We start from the raw sequence: 10,523 nt of genomic DNA on the forward strand, positions 1-10,523 counted from the left end.
GCGCACGCCTGTTTTCATTTTTGAAGTCTTTCGGCTAAAAGTTTCATGGAACGGTGAAGACAAACTTCAACTTGTTTTATTTGAAAGATCTTGCCTTTGGTGGTAATACTTTGATTTTGCTACAAAAGAATAAAGCATTGAAAAACCACTAACGGAACACTACAAAACGGCGGCAGTGACGTGTTATGGCAAATACTAGCAACCGATTAATCAATGGGTTTACTGTATGTTATCCTTGTAATTGTACTGCACCAAAACAGAACTCGGAGCAACAGTCCAATACCAAAGTTGGATTCGTAGGCCATGGTTGTGGTTAGCTCCCACCCACAGCACAAACAAGCTGCTATTACGGCGTAAAAAATGGCAACAAAATGAATAGACAGTGTCCATTCCTGTGCTTTCCTTTTGTCATTATTTCTATTAACTGTTTGTGGTTTGCGTTCAAATCGGCCTCAGTGTTGTGGAACAAAATCGTCTACTGCAACGAAGAGACTCAGTTTGGTTCTTCCAGTAATACTGAAAAGTGCAATACACAATAGACTAGACAACATAAAACCTACATTATCTTAGAGTCCCATTTAAAAGAGCCATGAAGACAAAGTACAAGTTGGGTTTATTAAAAAGACTGCTTAGTCCCGACAACGATACCAATATTATGGCAATCTTCGAACAAATAACGGACATAATAAAGAAAACGTGTGAAGCAGTCGCGACCCCCTAGCCAATTTCCCGCAACTTTTCTATGACGTCACGGAACCTTGTTTGCGCGATTGGCGGCCCCCTAACTGACCGGTCGCGACGACACATGACTGGACGTCTGTAATGGGGCCTCTAGTTCCATTTGACCGCATTACTTGAATGCTAACGTGCAGTTACCGCACTGAAAATTATGTTTTATTGTTGGCCCGTATGACGTCATTCTTGCTCATAACACGTCACTGTGGCGCAAAATTTGAAAGTTTTTAAATATTTCTTGCTTTTTTTATTAAAAAAAAATTTTGTGGCTCTAATAGAACTGAGTGAGATACTGAATCCTAGTTCTTTCATATTAAACGAAGTTGTATGTTCTCTTCATGGCTCCTTTAAGTTGTCCATAATGGTGCGCGACCGGTGATCTGAAATTCGAGTTGAAGTTTGCGATGACGACATAAACGCCTGTGTTGGCTGGTACGCCCATCGCTCGAAATTAAAGAAAAGCGCACTGTTGTCTTTCAGCTACTATATGTGTTGAACACAAAACGATTTGATCCATCTATAGTTTATTATTCCACTATTTAATGCTCGAAGTGATGAAAGAACTATTTTTTGCGTGTGTTCGGGCATGCGGCGATGAAACTGATTATCTTTGTCGTGACTCCTTTTTACAAAACGGAGCACCAAAGTAATCTTGGTGTCTCACATTTTTAAAAACCAGTGAAAAACACGAAGGCGGAAGTCAAAGAAACGACAACACGGTCGCTGGACTAACAACTGAACATATAATTGAAGAATGATACATCCTACGACCAACCTATCACTACGCATGCGCAAAGTCTTAAACACAAAAAGACTCACCATATTCATTGCAACCACCCTAATCAGCTTTGTAGGAATGCAATCTCTCTATCGCTCAAGACAATGGGTGGTACAGTCGGGATCAATTTGAAGGTTATCGCGAGAGCACCGACAGACCGCGACGACAGCGCCTTTGCGTGACACTTCTTAGCATTAGCCACAACGAGATTATGCTAGGTTAGCTTCTGCTGTGGCTGTTCAATGCAGTGCGCGCACTACCGTCAGAAACGATAAATGCCACGTACGCTCGGTTCGGTTTTTTTTTCTTTATTCTTTTCTGCCGTCACCGATATAACACACACTGATACGCAGCTTTCTCAGGGTAACTATGTCGGCATGCCGCGACATTCTAGTATAAAAAAAAACTTGTAATTTGCTTCCGCAATTCCGCAATGTCGAGGTATCTTCGTTGTTATAAAATAGCCGAGGAACGAAACGCGGATACGTCAGCCAAAAAGGAATGAAGAAAAAAAACTTCGCCAGTCGGCCTTTGCAAAAGGGGGTGAGCGAATTCTATGCAACAGCCAAAAGGTGAGAGGGGGCAGCATAATCTCACCTGCGCGAATGAAAAAAAAGGGCCACGGAACGGCGCTGTCGTCTTGCTTGGTCGGTGCTCCCTCGATAACCTTCAAATTGATCCTGACTGTACATTCCAGGTGTACCCTTCATTGCACTGGGTGATGGAGAGATTGCGTTCCTACAAGGCTGATTAGGGTAGTTGCAATGAATATGGCGTGTGTCTTTTAAAGCGATAGCGTTATTAAGGCAATTTTTCGATTTTTCCGTGCCTGACCGGCTAGCCGTCTGCTATCTGCCGTGCCCATCATGCATGCACGGAAATACGTCATCGCTAGAACCCAGAAGCAGCGACTGAGGCAGCGAGATGCGAGCATAAATCTGGAATGAGACGCAACAGCGACTGAAGTGGGGAAAGGAGGACAATAATACTACTGCGGAGATACAAGAAAGGACACCAATTTCCATCAGATGCCGCGCCTGCACAGTTACGTTCGTTCTACGTCCTGTCGGTGGTCCAATGCTCGGCAGATACAATCGCCAGTCGTGTCTGAAACTGGCGCCACCACAATAAAAGCACCTCTCCACAGGTTGATAAAAATTAAAATTTTCGGTAACTTACGCGCCCAAGCCACACCCGGTCTATGAGGCGCGCAGTAGTCAAGTGCTCCAGATTAATTTTTCCAACCTGGAGATCTTTAACCTGCACTGAAACCTCGGAATACTGGCGTTTTTATTTTCTGCTGCCATTAGAAGAACTTCTCCCGCGGCCGCTATCTGAATCCGCGTACTTGGGCTCAGTAGCGCAATGCCTTACCCATTGAGCCACCATAACCGATGCTGGCCCCAGCATTGGATCACCAAACTAAAACTGCAGGCAAAGGATTAACGCCCGTCACACAGAAATGAAGAAAAACGTGCAATCTGAGCAGGAACCAACTGAAATGAAATCAAATGTTTAGCGTCTGATACATGAATTTTCAAACTGTTTTCGATATTCCCGCGGTTCTGTTTCCGGCGCAAGCTGTGTTTGAAAAAAGACGCAATGCACCACGGGGCAAAGTGAAAAGTCCCCCTGAAAAAAACGTACGGATATTCTCACAGACAGCAGTCATGTAAGAATGCTCGGCGTGCCCTATAGAGTCAAGCGGCAGAGCCGGCTTCACAATCACCAAAAAACAAAGAGAAAATCTTTAACGACTTGCCCACATTACGGAATGCTATCCACGAGAAGAGCAAGAATGAGGAGATGAAACGATAACACTCATGAGGCCCTTGATCACAAGGCAGATATTACTGAGCCCACCGTAGCATTGTAACTTACAGCAGCCAAGAAGATCAAGTGAACACAATCATCACGACAGCATATAAGGCAGCCCTTCACCTCGCTATTTTTAGCGTGAGACAAATTGACAGCCGGTGCACCAGCAGTGTAACGGAAAGGACAAGCAGAGACGGGTCTAAAAGAAGAAGGCCTTTAGCTCTATGAAGGGTGGAAGTAAGAAAATTCGGGGGCAAAGAATAAATTTGGACAGCGCTGCACAGGAGCGGGTGAAGACCATCGTCCTGCCGTAGACCTGAATGGTCTGGTGGTGATGTTGGCGTTGAAGAGGTCCCCAAATCGTGTTTTTAAACATATTTGCAGAAACCAGACAAACTGCTTGCCTGACACCAAAGGCGTGGTTCGGGAAACGAAGTCGGGCCGGGTCATCATAAGCAAGACAGGACCCTCCCCTCCACCCACGGGGAATTGTCGAGTGACTCCACCACGGTCATGTCACCGATCCAGCGGCTCAGCTAAAAAAACTCAACCAAAATATGGATTCATACCTATGCAAGAAAAGACAATGTGGCATGATCAAGCTATTTCGAAAAAAGTGAAATATCAAGAGAACAAAGCATACACTGAATGTGGGATTTGTGATAGTAGAAGGCAGAAATTGTCGTAGGTGGCTATTCTGACAATATTTGCGGCTGCATGACCCTCCTACTTACAGGAACCAAGAAGCGGACGTTGGAGCTATCCTATTGACAATCCCAATAGCTGAAGTAGCGAACAAAAGTGTAACATCAATACAGACTCTCAGAGGGTATTAGAATGTTCGCTGGAGGCAGAATAGCTAAGAAGGTTTGTGAATATACTCCAGTCCATAATGAATAAAGTTAAGGACGTCATTGGGAACCTCAAGCACAAAGGTTTGAAGCGATCGAGGCACCGACCAAATGTTCCGCGAACGCGCACACCGCGCTGGTTTCAACCACAACTACAGCACTCCCCTCCCCGAAAAAGGTTAACGTCTCGTAATCCTACGCCTACAAACACTCTCTCCATGCTGAAGGGGGGTCTCTGTGTCAGAGAATTGCGAGCTCTGTGGTGGATAACCCAAATCAAGTATCTACCAATACATGTGGGCGAAGATGTTCGGTGGGAACATCATAGATTAACTTAAAACTCCTCTAAACTCGGAGAAACATTTACCCTCTTCTGCGTGACCTAGGCATGTACAGGGGTACGCTCATGGACGAACAACTCAATCAGACATTCTACTTCCATCAAAACATTGAAGGCAGTTTGAAGCAGCTCGTTACTCAAAATCAGAGAGAGCTGATCGGAAGGGCAAGGGAAGGACCTGCTGCATACATGGCCTAGTTCTACATTTGAGCTCTCTCAAATCTGTTCACCCCTTTTTCAAAACCACGCCAGTATTTCTTCCGCAACAAAGATCTCCACTTTGTCTCTCTCTCTCTCTCTCTCTCTTCGCAAAAAGGCAAAAACGTGTATTTTGGCACACAAATTAAAAAATGAACACTTTTAAACACTTACACTGCTACCTTGTCCCTCACGCTAACCAAAACCTTGCAGCCGCATGCTTTCACGCTCACATCTTAAGTCACACAAGAATGAAGGGTCTTATGGAACAAAGCGATTAAACACCCTCCTGCTAGTGCTTTGGTTTGTTAGTTCGCTTAGTTACTTAGTGTTTGCTTAGTTGCTTAGTTAGTTATTGCTTAGTTAGTGCTTTGAAGCGTAAACGCGTGAGCGCGTTCTACTACCCGCTGGCGTGTCTCTCGCCGCACCAAAGCAGTCACGAACGCGACATTCACCCGTCAGAGTCGTTGCCTTTCAGCGGCGATTAATGCAAGTTTTCTTAAAAGGGCCCATCACACCCAAAGGAGTAACCAGTGGAGGGTGTCTCAATTCGTGTGTGTCCCCCGTACACGAAAGAGCGGGCATCGAGGCGCCACCTGGCGGCGCTCATTAGCGTCATAATGCGCAACTTTTCTCCGCCTGCCCAAGGCAGCAGCACCATCTGAATGAATCATATAGAAAGTTATAAGCGCGTTCGTAGAGCTGTTTACGTCTGAGTTCATTGCCAGTTAGCAGAGCACCTTGTAGCTCCCGTTGCGACGAGAGCCTTCATTTCATATCATTTCATTTCATTTCACTTTATTTTCAATTCCAACATGATAGTTAAAAAAACTGTTTGGACCCACAGCCAAAGGCTAGTATGGGGTCCAATGTTGCAATAAAAGGTATTGTAACAGGATACAAAATACAAGTTGCGAAACATTGCAAATACAGAAACGTACTCAAACTTGGGTAAGATAACAGAGACGTGCAATTTTTATACACAAACAAAAGAAAGGCAATGAGTAATAACAACTACGCAGTTAACGTTCGCTGCACGTAGTGATACTTGTAGACAAGTGTTGAATGTTAATATTAGGGGATTGACGGAGACTCATTAAGGATTGCAAGGAAATGTTTCGTTATTTTAAGGGAAAGTTAACAGCTGATTTTATATCCTGAGGCAATCTATTCCAGATTTTGGTACCGATGAACTGTAGTCGTCGTTCTCCATATACATTATTGGTAGGAGGAAGGTTGAAATTACCAGCAGCAAAATTCCTGGTAGGGCGGGATGAGGAGCAAAAAATGGACGAATGAACAGGGAGCTTATACATATCAAATGGCAATGGCTGTTTTTTTGTTTACGCAAACTGTCCATTGGTAAAATTTGTAGTTTACTAAACAGAGGTGCGCTGGGATGATCATGGCTTAGGTGCGTTATTATTCTTAATGAGCGCTTCTGTAATTTTTGTAAAGGTTCAAGGTATGTAGTGTAAGTCCAGCCCCATGAATCTATGCAGTAGGATAAGTGACAGTGGGTGAGAGGAAAGTACGAAATCCGCAATATTGCAACGTCAAAATAATTTCTCGCTTGCAGCAATGCATTACAGCCCGAAGATAACCTTGAGCACACTGAGTTTATATTGGCTCGCCAGTGGAAATGGTTGCGATAACTACACCTAAGTATTTAAATGAATTGGCGCTTTCGAGTGCTCAATTATGTATTTTTATTTGAATGCTGTTGAGATTTATGGGCTTATGTCGGGAATGAATATCATGTACTTTGTTTTTTTCGCGTTGACGGTAAGTTTATTTGCCTTGAACCAATTTGACATATTTGATAGTTCGGTATTTATTTTTGTTTCAATTTCTTGCATATTTTCCCCCGTAACAATTAAAGCTGCATCATCCGCGTACAATAGTAGCTCTGAAGAATTAATAACCAGTGGTAGGTCATTTAAATATAATATAAAGAACAGAGGGCCCAGGACAGATCCCTGCGGGACCCCTGTGCGTATCGGTTTTTGCGAAGAAGTGATGCCACATAAAGTAAAAACCTGACTACGATGAGTTAATTGGCTGGAGAAGAATTCAAAGCTCTCATTTCTAAAGCCATAGTTATTTAATTTGTTCTGAAGGATGCTGCGGTCGATAGTGTCGAATGCTTTCTGAAGGTTAAGAAATACAATAGAAACTAGTTTATGGCTATTGAAAGCAGAGTTTACATTTTGTGTCAATGTTTGAACTGCAGTGGAAGTAGAATATCCCGGACGGAAACCATGCTGTTGCGGACAAGTATGTGATATTTTTCCAGAAATTTGTTGATTCGAGAAGAAAGTAGCTTTTCAGAGATGTTGTTGATTATACTGAGAACTGATATCGGGCGGTAACACGAAGGGTCAGAGCGATCACCGTATTTGAATACGGGTAACACTTTGGTGATTTTTAGAGGATCAGGTTAGGACGAGTTGGCTAGGGAATGATTGAAAATGTGGCACAACATTGGGCCTAATACATCTATGTTATCCTTGATCAGGCGGACCGTGGTTCCATCCAGCCCTGGGGATGTGTTATTGCACATTTTTTCACGGTAGATAACAGCTCGCCTATCTCTATGTCATGGGCTTGAGTTCGTGGGCTCGAGCCCGCGTGCCGCAACGTCTTTTTCTGGCGACGTAATTTCGGTGACGGATATGGCATCAATGAGATCTGGGTGCACCCCGGCATAGGACACTTTAGTGTTAAAATTAGTTCTGCGCGGTGCACCTCTTCTAGTCCCGTGTCACCACGTTAAGGCGTGACCCGGCACACCCCATTCTTCAAATTTGCTTTTCTAACTCATAGTTTTGGAATTTCGTTAAGCGGACACATAGCCGCTGAAAGCTCTTGATTCCTGGCCAATCCCCAAAGTGTGTACGAGCTACGGCGAAAAAAACAACAACGATTGCAACGGTTGTTCTACGCTGTCAGCGTGCGCGCCTAGCACAGTTGTTAAAACGCTGGGCTGTTACTGTGCAGAGCCGTATCCAAATCCCATTTGATTTAAGGTGTTTCTCTTATTTAGTCTTTATAGGGGTGGATATTTTTCTGAACAAACAAAAACCACAACAGAATTTTATCGCAGCTTACTAGAACAAAATAGTGGCAATTGCCAAAGATGTTTTAGCACTACGCATATACTAAAAGGGTAGTACGTTGGGTTAAGTATGTTTAGATGTAGCCTTGCACCAAGAAAACCCAACCATCATCATCAAGTTTAGATTTACGGCAGCGCTGTGTTCGTTCGTATTGTCTTTCTTATGCTTCTTTGTGCAGCTGATTTTTAGTTTCGTTATATCGTTGTAGTGCAGTTTTTATAGCTTTATTTTAATGTCATACTTTCCTGTGAATGCAAAATGCATAACATTTTTCAGTTTTCGTTGTGCCATACAGCGGACACTCATTTGTGCACCTGAATTCTGCAGGAGTGGCTACATTTGTTGGGAACTTTTCTAAGGTCTTACTTGTTTAATTAATACACTTACTGTGTCACAATACAAGCATGATTTGTTTCACTCCGGAAAAGTAACAACCCACTCACGACTAACCTGAATGATGTAAACTCTTTGTTCAGCACAAGCCTAATTATAAATCAGTTTCTACTAGGGAGACTGGCAGTTATACAATAATACCCCGTCAAGCATAATGTGCCTTTTTTGAAATGCATCAAAATGTCTACTGGTATACAAGAAAATTTTGCTTTCTAAGCACCGCAACGGCAAGCTGATCTGAATGGCATTATTAAGTACTTTAATTGAATACCCTTAAGAAACAAACATATTACTGGTCATCCACGAAAAGACGACAGGCCACGAATGCCGCTGCCAAGGTTTTTGGCCGTGTTTTGGGCCGCTGAAGCCGAAGCAATGCATGCGCGGTTGGCAAAGCCTCATGCTCACGTGGACGCAGGATCAGTTGTAGACGCATTTAGAAATATCACTCAATGCGCCCTTCCCTGATTTAACCGTTTCAAATTAACAAATTTATTTGCGTTTAATTGAATTTGAAGCTTAGTTTAAATTGTTCTATTATTTCAGATTTCGCAATGTGTTGACGACGCCACGAAGTGCAAAACATATTTTCAAGAAATACCAGTTACACAACCCTTCGATTTATCGTCCATGCGGGGGATTCAAAAGTGTATATTATTTTGACACATAATTGCTGCTTTTATAAGACCAAAGGTCTTATAAAAGCAGCAAAGTTTTTTTAGTATTCGAGGTTTCAAGATTTCCGGTTTACGGATGATATTATTTCGCGCAATCGATAACAACTTCGCAATAATTATGATTACATGCGGTATGCATGCATACAAAGTAATGATAACGCCACGACAAACTAGGGCAAAGTATTTTTTGTTTTTTTTTGCCTAGAAGCATTTCCGAAAGAGGCATTTTCAGTCCACGACAAAATCTAGCAAATTAATTTTATTTTTTACCTACAAGTATTTTCAAAAGAAGTATTTTCAATTAGAGAAGTATTTCAAAGTATTATCAGAAATGTTTGCAGCAATTAAGCGTGCCGAGGCGTAAATTCATTCAATATGCCATGCGTTGATTCTTTTTTATGACCTCCAACCCTTTATGTCTTGATGTTATTTGGTATTTAGTTCTTTCCATCAATAAACAGTACAACCCGATGACAATGAATTGCGACTTTCATTCGACACCGCCACAAGACCCCACAAAAAGATCAACTAGAATTGTGAAAACTACCCCTTACAAGTAAGGGCTTTGTTTCCGGGAGTTAGATATTTTACGATACTAGAACCAAAAATGTCATCATAATCTGTACGATACAGCTGCGAAGAACCACTGTTCATTATTGCTTTGCAAACCAGCAGCAAAACATTTCTTTCAGAAAATAGACCAAAAAGCAATACCTCCATCTCTTCCAGACACGTAAAGGAAATACCACCATTGCAAGGACAATAATTGATTCGGTGAAAATGTTCTCGCCGTGAAATAATTACAGAGTGCAGACTGCCCTTTTCGCCTCAAATTAATACGACTCGCTGTACACACTTGTTTGTTTCTGGGGTGTTGGCCGCAGCTCATTCGTTGAGAGTCTAAATGCTATTAGCCTACACATGTTCTCGGTGCTCTTTGTGGAAAGTTTTAAAATAAAAGCGGAACTTTTCGCAATTTGCAACACCTTTCTGCTGCGTGGAAATAAATGTGCCAAACCTTTGCCTCACCAAAGGGTCTAAAAGATTTTTATATCAATGAATGAGCCAAACAATAAGTAATACTACGTCATACAATTCAAAAGAACTATTTATAATTCTCACGTAGCTCATGCTGAAATTTTATGCCTAGTTTTTATACAATTGTCCGTGCTGTATTGCAGTAATATTTAGTATACAATCCTGGTTGTCACACAATCGAATGAAAAACCACACGAATGGGCAGACGCAGCTCGGTATTTCACCGATGTGGCAGAATTCATTTGTAAGTACGTTGGGAAAAAACCTAAACCCAATTTTCAGAAAATATTTTCTTACCTTCATGACCTTTCTTCCTTCTAATACCATCAACTTATTGTTCTCCTTCATTGCTAAATTGGCAAGCACCATTCAAACTTTGAATAAATGCTGGAACAATCCCATTAAGATTAAGTGAGGTTTCACTGCGACAGAACAATTTCAGAAACTACAAACCACGCTAATGTGACCATCCGGCACGCAGTTTGTGGTAACATAAAAAAGAGCAATGATGAATCAAATGTCTTTTACTTTAGCTGTCGTTGTTTCTTGCTCGAACTACAATGTCGGCGGCATTTT

The sequence above is a fragment of the Haemaphysalis longicornis genome, unplaced genomic scaffold, assembly GCF_048455015.1.
Source record: "Haemaphysalis longicornis isolate Haplotype H1 unplaced genomic scaffold, Haemaphysalis longicornis Haplotype H1 scaffold_6, whole genome shotgun sequence".
NCBI classification, from domain to species: domain Eukaryota; kingdom Metazoa; phylum Arthropoda; class Arachnida; order Ixodida; family Ixodidae; genus Haemaphysalis; species Haemaphysalis longicornis.